Raw genomic sequence first — 13186 nt, forward strand, 5'->3', positions numbered from 1 at the left:
TCCCGACATGGATGTCGCTGGAGCCATAGAACCATAGAAAAGGTACGGCACAGAAAGAGGCCATTCAGCCCATCATGTCTGCGCCTGCTGAAAAAACTAGCTGCCCAATCTAATCCCACCTTCCAGCACCTGGTCCGTAGCCTTGCAGGTTGCAGCACTTCAGGTGCAGGTCCAGGTACCTTTTAAATGAGTTGAGGGTTTCTGCCTCCACAATCAATCCGGGCAGTGAATTCCAGACACTCACCACCCTCTCGGTGAAAAAGTTTGACTTCATGTCCCCTGTGATGGAAATCACACATGCCCAAAAGGAAATATTAATTTTGTCGTATGGAACACTACTTGAAACTTTTACTGGACTTTGCAAATAACTTTTTAAAAACAGAACTGAACAGTTAAAAAGGGCCAAGCACATTTGCATTTTGAGAAGACAAAGGCTGGCTGAGACAGAAGTGAAGTACCAGTCTAGCTGGAACAATGGGGTTGCTTCCTGATTCAATTAGTGAGATTGGCTTTGCAATAGGGGTAATCGAAAGACATCGACACCCCTTTGACTTTGTAAGAGCCAATCTCCACCCCCCACCCAGTATGCCTGAATGACTCTGAAAGTCAAACAACCCCCACCCCCCAAGGAACTGTTGTTTCAAACAAAGAGATGGTCACATGACCTACTTGCTGGGGTAAGACTGAAGTTTTTGAATTAGGCCTCAGAAAGCAAAGAGACTGCAGCTACACTTTCTCTGTCTCTCTTTCTCTCCCCAGCAAAGTCCCAGGGAAACCATAGTGGCAGCTTGTAACCCTAAAGACTACAGAACTGTACAGGCAACCAGCAAGAAAACAATTGAAACCTCCCTTCGGCCTTCTGGAGCCAGAGAAGCAAGCCTGAAATTGTGCACGTCGCCCCCAGAGAGGACTCTAAGACTTTGACTTCAATTAAGGACATTCCAACCCAGTACTTGCATTCCATTTATTGCCAACTTTACTTCGACCTCCCCACTCTTTCTTCCCCTCTATCTATTGTGTGTGTGTCTGTTTCTCATATGCATGTGAGTGTGGATGCTTCATATATTTTAGTAATTTTAACCGGGTTAGAGTGATAACGTTAATAAACCTACATCTTTCTTGTTTAAACTCAAGAAAACCTGTCTGATTGGTTCATTTGTAATTATATTCGAGGAGCAATGAGCAAGGGCTCACAGAGGTAGTAAGCTAAAATCACATGTGTTTTAAAAGATAAACCTTGTTACGGCCAAACCAGAGAAGGGGCAAGAGGGGAGCCTGAGACCCCTTCCTCACCTGGTCGTAACACCCCTCTAATCCTTCGACCAATCACCTTAAATCTGTGTCTCCTGGTAATTGACGTCTCTGCTAGGGGAAACAGGTCCTTCCTGTCATCTCTATCTAGGTCCCTCATAATTTTGTACACCTCAATTAAGTCACCCCTCAGCCTCCTCTGTTCCAAGGGAAACAACCCTACCCTATCCAATCTTTCTTCAAAGCTACAACGTTCAAGCCCTGGCAACATTCTTGTAAATCTCCTCTGTCGTCTCTCCAGAGCAATTATGTCCTTCCTGTAATGTGGTGACCAGAACTGTACGCAATACTCCAGCTGTGGCCTAACCAGCATTTTATACAGTTCCAGCATTACATCCTGCTTTTGTATCCTATACCTCAGCCAATAAAAGGAAAGCATTCCATATGCCTTCTTCACCACTTTATCTACCTGTCCTGCCACCTTCAAGGACCTGTGGACATGCACTCCAAGGTCTCTCACTTCTTTTACCCCTCCTGTTATCCTCCCATTTATCCATGCCTCTTGGACCACCTGAGGAAGCCCACAATGGCTAGAGAGCAACTGGTGGCACTGAGTGGCAAAATCCCTCTTCCTCTCCCCAGAAATCAAACAAAAGAACAGCATAGATAGAAAGTGAAACAAGTGGAATTTTATTTCAGCAACAAAGACTCATTGCAAGACATTTGAGGTAATTATTGCTGAACAATGTCAATTTCAGTTGCTTAGTGCACAACTTTTAATTCCATTTGTCAATTCGCGACATTTCTACTTTTTAAACTGTTGCACGTTAATAAAATTATTTTGAACAGTTTAGAAACACTACAGGCTAATGCGTAAAAACAATAACAGACTCCTGTCTGATCAATCCAGAGTCCAACTGCCTGTAATATTGAGCCACTAGTGCATCCTTCAGTCCTGCAATGAACGCATTTTCCACTGAAGTCTCAACATGGGGCCGATGTGGCCCACGTGTCACTGAAGACTGCAAATCAAGTATTTGAACAGTCGGAGGTCCCCCACCACCTGATAGTTCGGACTGGTCTATCACACATCCTCCTAGTAACCCCACGGCATAGCATTGTAGCTGCCTGGTGAGCATCTATCTGTGCCTTGCTCAGAGCAAGAGGGGCCAGGAGATGGACAGGGGGTGATATGAGTATTACTCCAGGATCACAGCCCCATCACATCAGCATTCTGAAGCTGCAATGTGGGGACAGAAGTAACAGCACCACTTTGCCTGCCTTCCCACCCAGGGTATACACTCTCCTGCTTGTCTGGATGCCACTCCCCATCCTCCTCCACCTCAGTTACTGTCTCACTTTCCTCTGTGACCTTAAGCTCTATGCCTTCTCCAGTCCCCCTTTCAATACAAAAACAAGAAATGCTGGATTCACTCAGCAGGTCTGGCAGCATCTGTGGAAAAAGAAGCAGAGTTAACGTTTCGGGTCAGTGACCCTTCTTCAGAACTCCCCTTTCAATACCCTTGGCTAGTGCAGCCAACTCACCACTATTGGGGAGACTGTGGTGTAGTGGTAATGTCACTGAGCTAGAAATCCAAAGGCCCAGCTTAATGCCCTGGGGACACTGGTTCAAATCCCACCATGGCAGGTGGTGGAATTTAAATTCAATTAATCAATACAAATCTGTAATTGAAAGCTAGTCTCAGTAATAGTGCCATGAAACTATCATCAATTGTTCTAAAAATCCTTCTGGTTTACGAAAGTCCTTTGGGAAAGAAATCTGCTGTCCTTACCTGGTCTGGCTGACATGTGACTCCAGACCCACAGCAATGTGGTGACTCTTAACTGCCCTCTGAAGTGGCCTAGCAAGCCACTCAGGTGTCAAGGGCAATTAGGGATGGGCAACAAATGCTGACCTTCCCAGTGACACCCACATCGGATGATAACAATTTTAAAAAACTCATCATCTCCAGATTGTAAGGTAAGGTTTTCCTTTATTTTTACTTAATCTCTGTGTCAATTTAGTGCGGAGGTGATGGAAGCTAGGGCAGTTGCATGCTCCTCTTGCAGGATGTGGGAGGTAAGGGTCACCACTTGTGTCCCTGCTGATTTCACCTGTGAGAAGTGCACCCAACTCCAGCTCCTCACAGACCGCGTTAGGGAACTGGAGCTGGAGCTGGATGAACTTCGGATCATTCAGGCGGCTGAGGGGGTGATAGCGAGCAGTTATAGGGAAGTAGTGACACCTAAGTTACAGGATAAATGTAGCTGGGTGACCGTCAGGGGAGGGAAAGGGAACAGGCACACAGTGCAGGGATCCCCTGTGGCCGTTACCCTCAATAATAAGTATACCGTTTTGGATATGGTTGGGGGGGATGACCTACCAGGGGAAAGCCACAGCGGCCAGGTCTCTGGCACTGACCCTGGCTCTGTGGCGCAGAGGGGAAGGGGAGAGAATAGGAGATTCAGTGGTTAGGGGAACAGACAAGAGATTCTGTGGTCGCGAACGAGACTCCCGTATGGTATGTTGCCTCCCGGGTGCCAGGGTCAGGGATGTCTCGGATCGAGTCTACGGGATTCTTAAGGGGGAGGGGGAGCAGCCAGAAGTCGTGGTACACATCGGTACCAATGACATAGCTAGGAAAAGGGATGAGGACCTGAAAAGCGAATATAGGGAGTTAGGTTGGAAGCTAAAAGGCAGGACGAGCAGGATAGTGATCTCAGGACTGATACCGGTGCCACGTGCTAGTGAGGCTAGAAACAGAGAGCGAGTGCAGCTGAACACGTGGCTACAGAGCTGGTGTAGGAGGGAGAGCTTCAGATATGGGGATCATTGGGATACCTTCTGGGGAAGGTGGGACCTGTACAAGAAGGACGGGTTGCATCTGAACTGGAGGGGCACCAATATCCTGGGCGGGAGGTTTGCTAGCGCTCTTCGGGAGGGTTTAAACCAGTTTGGCAGGGGGATGGGAACCGGAACTAAGGATCAGTGGATGGGGTAGCTGTTGAACAGGCAGATACAGAGTGCAGAGAGTCTGTGAGGAAGGTAAGACAGTTGACAGGGCAAAGTTGCAGCCAGTATGATGGGTTGAGGTGTGTCTATTTTAATGCAAGAAGTGTCAGGAATAAGGGTGATGAACTTAGCGCATGGATCAGTACTTGGAGCTACGATGTTGTGGCCATTACAGAGACTTGGATATCACAGGGGCAGGAATGGATGTTGGATGTTCCAGGGTTTAGATGTTTCAAAAGGAATAGGGAGGGAGGTAAAAGAGGTGGGGGAGTGGCATTGCTAATCAGGGATAGTATCACAGCTGCAGAAAGGGAGGTCGTCGAGGAGGGTTTGTCTACTGAGTCATTATGGGTGGAAGTCAGAAACAGGAAAGGAGCAGTCACTTTATTGGGAGTTTTCTATAGACCCCCCAATAGCAACAGAGACACGGAGGAACAGATTGGGAGGCAGATTTTGGAAAGGTGCAGAAGTAACAGGGTTGTTGTCATGGGTGACTTCAACTTCCCTAATATTGATTGGAACCTCCTTAGTGCAAATAGTTTGGATGGAGCAGTTTTTGTCAGGTGTGTCCAGGAAGGTTTCCTGACTCAATATGTAGATAGGCTGACTAGAGGGGAGGCTATGTTGGATTTGGTGCTTGGCAACGAACCAGGCCAGGTGGCAGATCTCTCGGTGGGAGAGCATTTCGGTGATAGTGATCACAACTCCCTGACCTTTACTATAGTCATGGAGAGGGACAGGAGCAGACGGGATGGGAAAATATTTAATTGGGGGAGGGGAAATTACAATGCTATTAGGCAGGAACTGGGGAGCATAAACTGGGAACAGATGTTCTCAGGGAAATGCACGACAGAAATGTGGAGGTTGTTTAGGGAGCACTTGCTGCGACTGCTGGATAGGTTTGTCCCGATGAGGCAAGGAAGGGATGGTAGGGTAAAATAACCTTGGATGACAAGAGATGTGGAACAGCTAGTCAAGAGGAAGAAGGAAGCTTATTTAAGGTTGAGGAAGCAAGGATCAGACAGGGCTCTGGAGGGTTACAAGGTTGCCAGGAAGGAACTGAAGAATGGACTTAGGAGAGCTAGAAGGGGACATGAAAAAGTCTTGGCGGGTAGGATTAAGGAAAATCCCAAGGCGTTCTACACTTATGTGAGGAACAAGAGGATGGCCAGAGTGAGGGTAGGGCCGATCAGGGATAGTGGAGGGAACTTGTGCCTGAAGTCGGAGGAGGTAGGGGAGGTCCTAAATGAATACTTTGCTTCAGTATTCACTAGTGAGAGGAACCTTGTCGTTTGTGAGGACAGCGTGAAACAGGCTGATATGCTCGAACAGGTTGATGTTAAGAGGGAGGATGTGCTGGAAATTTTGAAAGACATGAGGATAGATAAGTCCCCGGGGCCAGACGGGATATACCCAAGGATATTATGGGAAGCGAGGGAAGAGATTGCCGCACCTTTGGCGATGATCTTTGCGTCCTCACTGTCCACTGGAGTAGTACCAGATGATTGGAGGGTGGCAAATGTTATTCCCTTGTTCAAGAAAGGGAATAGGGATAACCCTGGGAATTATAGACCAGTCAGTCTTACGTCGGTATTGGGCAAATTATTGGAGAGGATTCTGAGAGACAGGATTTATGATTATTTGGAAAAGCATAGTTTGATTAGAGATAGTCAGCATGGCTTTGTGAGGGGCAGGTCATGCCTCACAAGCCTTATTGAATTCTTTGAAGATGTGACAAAACACGTTGATGAAGGAAGAGCAGTGGATGTGGTATATATGGATTTTAGCAAGGCGTTTGATAAGGTTCCCCATGGTAGGCTCATTCAGAAAGTATGGAGGCATGGGATACAGGGAAAGTTGGCTGGATACAGAATTGGCTGGCCCATAGAAGTCAGAGGGTGGTAGTAGATGGAAAGTATTCAGCCTGGAGCTCGGTGACCAGTGGTGTTCCACAGGGATCTGTTCTGGGACCTCTGCTCTTTGTGATTTTTATAAATGACTTGGATGAGGAAGTGGAAGGCTGGGTTAGCAAGTTTGCCGATGACACGAAGGTTGCTGGAGTTGTGGATAGTGTGGAAGGCTGTTGTAGGTTGCAACGGGACATTGACAGGATGCAGAGCTGGGCTAAGAAGTGGCAGATGGAGTTCAACCTGGAAAAGTGTGAAGTGATTCATTTTGGAAGGTCGAATTTGAATGCGGAATACAGGCTTAAAGACAGGATTCTTGGTAGTGTGGAGGAACAGAGGGATCTTGGGGTCCATGTCCATAGATCGCTCAAAGTTGCCACCCAAGTTGATAGGGTTGTTAAGAAGGCGTATGGTGTGTTGGCTTTCATTAACAGGGGGATTGAGTTTAAGAGCCGCGAGGTTATGCTGCAGCTCTATAAGGCCCTGGTTCGACCACACTTGGAATATTGTGTTCAGTTCTGGTTGCCTCATTATAGGAAGGATGTGGAAGCTTTAGAGAGGGTGCAGAGGAGATTTACCAGGATGCTGCCTGGACTGGAGGGCATGTCTTACAAAGAAAGGTTGAGGGAGCTAGGGCTTTTCTCATTGGAGTGAAGAAGGATGAGAGGTGACTTGATAGAGGGGTACAAGATGATGAGAGGCATAGATAGAGTGGATAGTCAGAGACTTTTTCCCAGGGTGAAAAGGGCTATCACCAGGGGGCATAATTTTATGGTGATTGGAGGAAGGTTTCGGGGAGATGTCAGAGGTAGGTTCTTTACACAGAGAGTGGTGGGTGCGTGGAATGCGCTGTCAGCGGTGGTAGTAGAAGCAGATACATTAGGGACATTTAAGCGACTCTTGGATAGGTACATGGATGATAGTAGTATGAAGGGTATGTAGGTAGTTTGATCCTCGAGTAGGTTAAAGGTTCGGCACAACATCGTGGGCCGAAGGGCCTGTACTGTGCTGTACTGTTCTATGTTCTATGTTCTATCGTGTGTCCAAAGGCAGCTGGGCACCTGTCAGAAGAAACATTTGCAATGGTGATGCATGTTCATTTGTCACATCACAGAAGCTCATAGGTTTATACATGGTCTAAATATTCAGCTGGTGATGCACAGATGAAAAGGATGGCACCCTATGAATTTTCTTAGATCCTAAAGACCTAAACAAGGCTATCAAGCAAAAATATTCTCCTCTACCAATGATTGAAGATGTAGCTACATGCTGCTAAAGCTTTTATGATTCTCGATGCCTGAAATGGGTTTTGGCATGTGAGTCTTGATGAACAGTCCTCATGTTTTACAACATGCCACACGCTTTTGGTCTATACCATTAGAAACATGTACCATTTGGGATCGGCTCAGCACCAGAAGTTTTGCAACGAAAGATGCATGAGTTGGTGGATGGACTACAAGGTACTGAGGCCATTCCAGGTGATTTGTGACAGTTGGTTTTGGATAAATGCTTGAAGTAGCAATTTGAGATCATGATAAAAGTCTAGAAGCTTTCCTCCATCGATGCAACCATCGTGGTGTTGTGTTAAACACTGACAAAATGAAACTTCACAAGCAAGAAGTCCCTTTTATATGACAAGTTGCTATGGGAAGAGGACAGTGTGTGGTTACAGTCAAAGTTTAAGTGTTTTTTTGGAAATGCCAATACCAGCTGATGCAGCAGGTATCCAGTAACTGCTTGGACTTGCTTAATATCTGACTCAGTTTCTCCCACATTTGCCAGACATAACGAAACCACTCAGAGACTTAACGCAGAAAGACACAAAATGGTTTCGGGGAAAGTCACAAGAATTGACTCACAGTAGCGGTCACCAGCACACCAGTTCTTAGCTATTATTCAAGGAACAAGTCACTCTGCAATGCGATGCACCTCAATCTGGACTTGGGAGCAGCACTGATGCAGAATGGGCAACCAGCCACATTTACACCAAGGGCATTAACAGCAGCAGAGATAAGTTATGCACAGATTGAAAAAGAACTTCTAGTGATTGTGCTCTCCTGTAATAAATGTGAAACTTATATCTATATCCAGAATGCAAAGAATATTGAAAAACATTGTCCATTAGAATCAATAGTTCTTAATCCACTAAATAGCATGCCTAAGAGGCCTCAAATAAAAGCAAAATACTGCGGATGCTGGAAATCTGAAACAAAAACAAGAAATGCTGGAATCACTCAGCAGGTCTGGCAGCATCTGTGGAAAGAGAAGCAGAGTTAACGTTTCGGGTCAGTGACCCTTCTTCGGAACTCAAAGCCTGTTGTTAAGATTCCAAAAGTTTTGTCTGAAAGTTTCTTATAGAAAAAGGAAAAGATGGTTCCAGCAGATAACCAAGCAGAGCATGGCTGCCAGATGTTAACATCTGTATTTTTGCATGACAGCTTGAAGAAACTGATCATTGTGAATCACTTTCAGGTAAAGGTTCATGCTGGCAACAATTGAATCATGCTGCAATTCAGGATCCAGTTCAGAAACAACTGCGTTTTATTATTTGACAAGGCTGGCCTGGGATCAAGGCAGAGGTGCCTGACTGCCTCCACCCTGAGTTTGACTTTTGAGATGGACTAATTGCCTAAGGAGATTTGATATTCAAGGGACTGCAACTTGTGGTACCCGCTGCATTGCGTAAGGAATTAATGTCAGTCGCTCATTCAACATACATCGGCATTGTATCCGCAGAGTCCGCAATGACGTCTACTAGCCCAGGATGCCATCAGAGCTTAAACAATATATTGCAAAGTGTGATATCTGTTTGGCTCATAAATGTTCTCCAACTAAGGAATCATTCATTACTGCCACACGAGATTGTGGCTCGACCTTGCTCAAAGCAAAAGTTAAATGGCCATACCCTGCTCATTGTATGTGACCATTACATTAACTTTTTAGAAGTAACCAGCCTCACTTTTGTTACTATGCACAGTCTCATGAGAGAACATCAAGAGACATTTGCAAAATTTGGGATACCAGACATCCTAGCAATGGATAATGGTCTACAATTTGCATCTGTGGAATTTGCAGTGTTTGCCAAGAGATAAGGTTTTAGAGACATGGGGCAAGATTTTCCCTATGGACATTGGGGTCAAATGGGGCCACAAGCCTGCTCTGTGTGGGAAACAATCACCCAGCAGTGATTTTCCCCAAATTGGCCTATTAGTGGCCAATTAAGGACAGCAGGCACTTGCTGTCCAATTAAGGACAGTGGGCAGGCTCTCGATGCTGGAGGGCTAAGAGGTGGCCCTCCAGCTCACAAGGAGCAGCATCCTGCAGTTCAGGTAAGAGAAAGAGAGGGTGCCTCAAGATGGAGGTGCCCTCTCTCCAACATTTTAAAATTTTAAATAAAAAATGGACTCAGCAGCTGGACCACTGGGATCCCCTCCATGGGGCGGCCTGCGGCCAAGGCTGTACCCAGGCAGGCGGGGAGTGCTGGCCCCCTGATCTGCAGCTGAGAGGCTGCCTACAGGCAGCTGGCCTATTCCCCGATGCCTCCATGGGCCTGGAGCCAACTGGAAAATTCCAGTCAGCCTCTGACAATAAGCCTTAAATTAGCCTTTAATTTTCATTAAGTGGCTACATGCCCTTGCAGGCGGGTAACCTTGCCACCCACCCCCAATTCACCTCAGGGAAAATGGCTCAGTGGAGGGATGGTGCCAGGAAACTGACATGCCAGCCAGCGGCGTGAATTTTCACACCCACCCGTCTCCATGCTTGCCCCCCATTGGGGCCTAAAAATCCTGCCCCTGATGTCATCATCTCACTACCCAAAATCCAATGGCAAAGCTGAGAATGCCTAGACCATAAAAAGTCTCTTTACGAAATGCAAGGAGTCCAAATCAATCAGTTTTTAATTCTGTTAGATTGGCGCAACATGTTTTTTGAAGGTCTAGGTACAAGCCCTGGGTTATAAGTGCAAAATGCTATTTACGATACAGAAACACTCCTACAGCCTAGATATTCAATTGAGGAAGACACTCCTGCGCATGTTGGCATGAAATAATGCCAGCGGTATTACTATAACACGAATTCTTGGTGAATTCAAGAAATGCACCTTGGTAATACAACACGGATGAAACTCTCTGGCCACAGTACTTGGAGTGCCAGAACATCCAGCTGTGTGATAGGTTCTAAAAGTTGTGATGTGCAAGTTGGAGACTTATAATACTGCTATCTGCTCATTTATGCTGATCAGACACCTGGAAGCAAAACTCCAGAGACTGAGGATTTTTCTGAAATGCAGTCCCCAGTGACCCCATGAACTGTTCACAATCTCCAAAGAAATAACAACTACAACATCTGAAACAGCTAGTAATCAAACAGCCATTACTGATCACAAATGTGGAAGATAACATCAGCTTGTATCTCAATTGAATGACAATTTGTTCAAGTGCCTGCTTGCGATTGTGTATTTTGTTTTGCTTAAAGATCAGAGTTGCTGTATGTGGTTTTTTAAAACTCTGAAATAGTATTTTCTTTTCTCTTTGAGGTGAAAGATGTAATCAACAGACGCTGGTTGTAAGTGTGTGATGTCTGTTGGGATTCGTCCTGTGACTCCTCAGGTGAGGAGTCAGATGATTCCTTTGTTTTCTCTCTCTCTCTCTCCCCGCTGATGTGATTCGGTAAACACTCATAGCTCTGGGAAATTATTTGAGGTTTGCTTGTTATTTTATATACATTAATAAAACATTGCTGCACTTTCCTTAACAAGTCATGGCTGCGCTTACTATTTAAAGAGATACAGTACCAATCTTCATCCGGTGGCCATTCTTTATGTGTGAGCTAAAACAGTGATAATTGAATTGCATGGGCCTTCAGAACCTCCTCTGATCCTGTCCCCAGGCAATTATTCACAGAGGAACCCTTCTAGCATGTTGCTGGATAGCTATCTGAAGCAGAAACTTCACCTGGTGTTTCCTGTCTCTAGGTCAGAGGGAATGAGATGATTCATAAGATCCCAACTGCTGCCCCTGTAAAGATCAGCTAAAAGATGGGGAGGGAAAGCAAGAGGTAAGAGAAAGGATGCAGGTAAGAAAGAATAAGGAAGGAGAGAGGATGGGGACAGTGATGGTGGATAGTAAGGAGAGGGAATATTAAGGGAGGGAGAAAAAGATCAGGGAATGGAAAGAGAGGGAGAATAAGACAGGCAGAGAGGAACAGGACAAGGAAAGGGAAGAGGGAAGAAAGAGAAGCAAGAAGACAGCAGGTGATGAGGAGCACAGGAACAGGACAGACAGAGAGATCAGGGAGAGAGGCAATTGGACAAGTGGAGAGTGTGAAGATGAGAGGCAGAGAGATCGGACAGAGGAAGAGGACAGGGAGAGAAGACACTCATTGAAAATAGAAATGGAACTGAGAAAAATTAATTCAGGATAATGGGTGGTGATTCACAAAGTTAAAGTAGCCTTACATGGAATGGGGAGAAAAACTACCAAATAAATAAATTAAAGCGTGCTGGCAATGGTGGGATAAATGAATTAAATATATTGGGGATAAAATTGACAAAGTCAACAAAATAACCATCTGGGGACTTTACACATAGCAACATTAATTAAGTAAACATCAGGCTTCAGTCAACAAAGTTAACTAAAGATTAGTGCTTCACTGGAGAAAGTTAATTCAATAAAGTTTGGGGCCATCATCACGATGGAAATGGAATGCATCGACAAGCAACTTTTTCCTCTGGTTGTGCTCACGATGACACCTATAGGTACAATAGCATTATACCATTGACACTGCTCACTATTTTATATATATAATAGATACTTACATCTATTTAATAAAAGTAGCCTAGTCGGATTAAGAATCTTCATAGTGGCCAGAGTGCTTTTCTTAGGTTGAGTATTATACCATCCATGAGGTTGCTGTCCTAATAATTTATTAAATATAACAACAACAACTTGTATTTATATAGCTTCTTCAATGCAATAAAAATGTCCCGAGGTGCTTCACAAAGGCATTATAAGATAAAATATATTGAGCCACATAACGAGCTATTAGGGCAGATGACAAAAATTTTGGTCAAAAAAATAGATTTTGAGGAGTGTCTTAAAGGAGGAAAGTGAGGTAGAGAGGCGGAGAGGTTTAGGGAGCGAATTCCAGAGCTTAGGGCCTAGGCAGCTGAAGGCACAAGCACCAATGGTTGAACGATTAAAATTGCCTGAAAATAGAGGAGCGCAAGTGTCTCGGACGTTTATAGGATTGGAGGGATTACAGAGATAGGGAAGTGCCAGGCCATGAGGGATTTGAAAACAAGAACGAGAATTTAGGCGATGTTTAACCATGAGCCAATAGAGTAATAGAGTCATAGAATTATAGAGCACAGAAACAGGCCCTTTGGCCCATCGTGTCTGTACTGACCATCAAGGACCTAACTATTCTAATCCCATTTCCCAGCACTTGGCCCATAGCCTTGTATGCTATGGTGTTTCAAGTGCTCATCTAAATACTTCTTAAATGTTGTGAGGGTTCCTGCCTCTACCACCTCTTCAGGCAGTGTGTTTCAGATTCCAACCACCCTCTGGGTGAAAACATTTTCCCTCAAATCCCCTCTAAACCTCCTGCCCCTTACCTTAAATCTATGCCCCCTGGTTATTGACCCCTCACTAAGGGAAAAAGTTTCTTCCTATCTAATCTATCAATGCCCCTCATAATTTTGTATACCTCAATCAAGTCCCCCCTCAGCCTTCTCTGCTCAATCCCAGCCTTTTCAGTCTCTCTTCATAGCTGAAATGCTCCAGCCCAGGTAACATCCTGGTGAATCTCTTCTGCACCCTCTCCAGTGCAATCACATCTTTCCTATAGTGTGGTGCCCAGAACTGTACACAGTACTCCAGCTGTGGCCTAACTAGCATTTTATACAGCTCCATCATAACCTCTAAAATAAAAGCAAAATACTGCGGATGCTGGAAATCTGAAACAAAAACAAGTCTCCATCTCTGGGGATAGGTTTAGATTAGATTAGATT

This window comes from Heterodontus francisci, chromosome 17 (assembly GCF_036365525.1).
Source record: "Heterodontus francisci isolate sHetFra1 chromosome 17, sHetFra1.hap1, whole genome shotgun sequence".
NCBI classification, from domain to species: Eukaryota; Metazoa; Chordata; class Chondrichthyes; order Heterodontiformes; family Heterodontidae; genus Heterodontus; species Heterodontus francisci.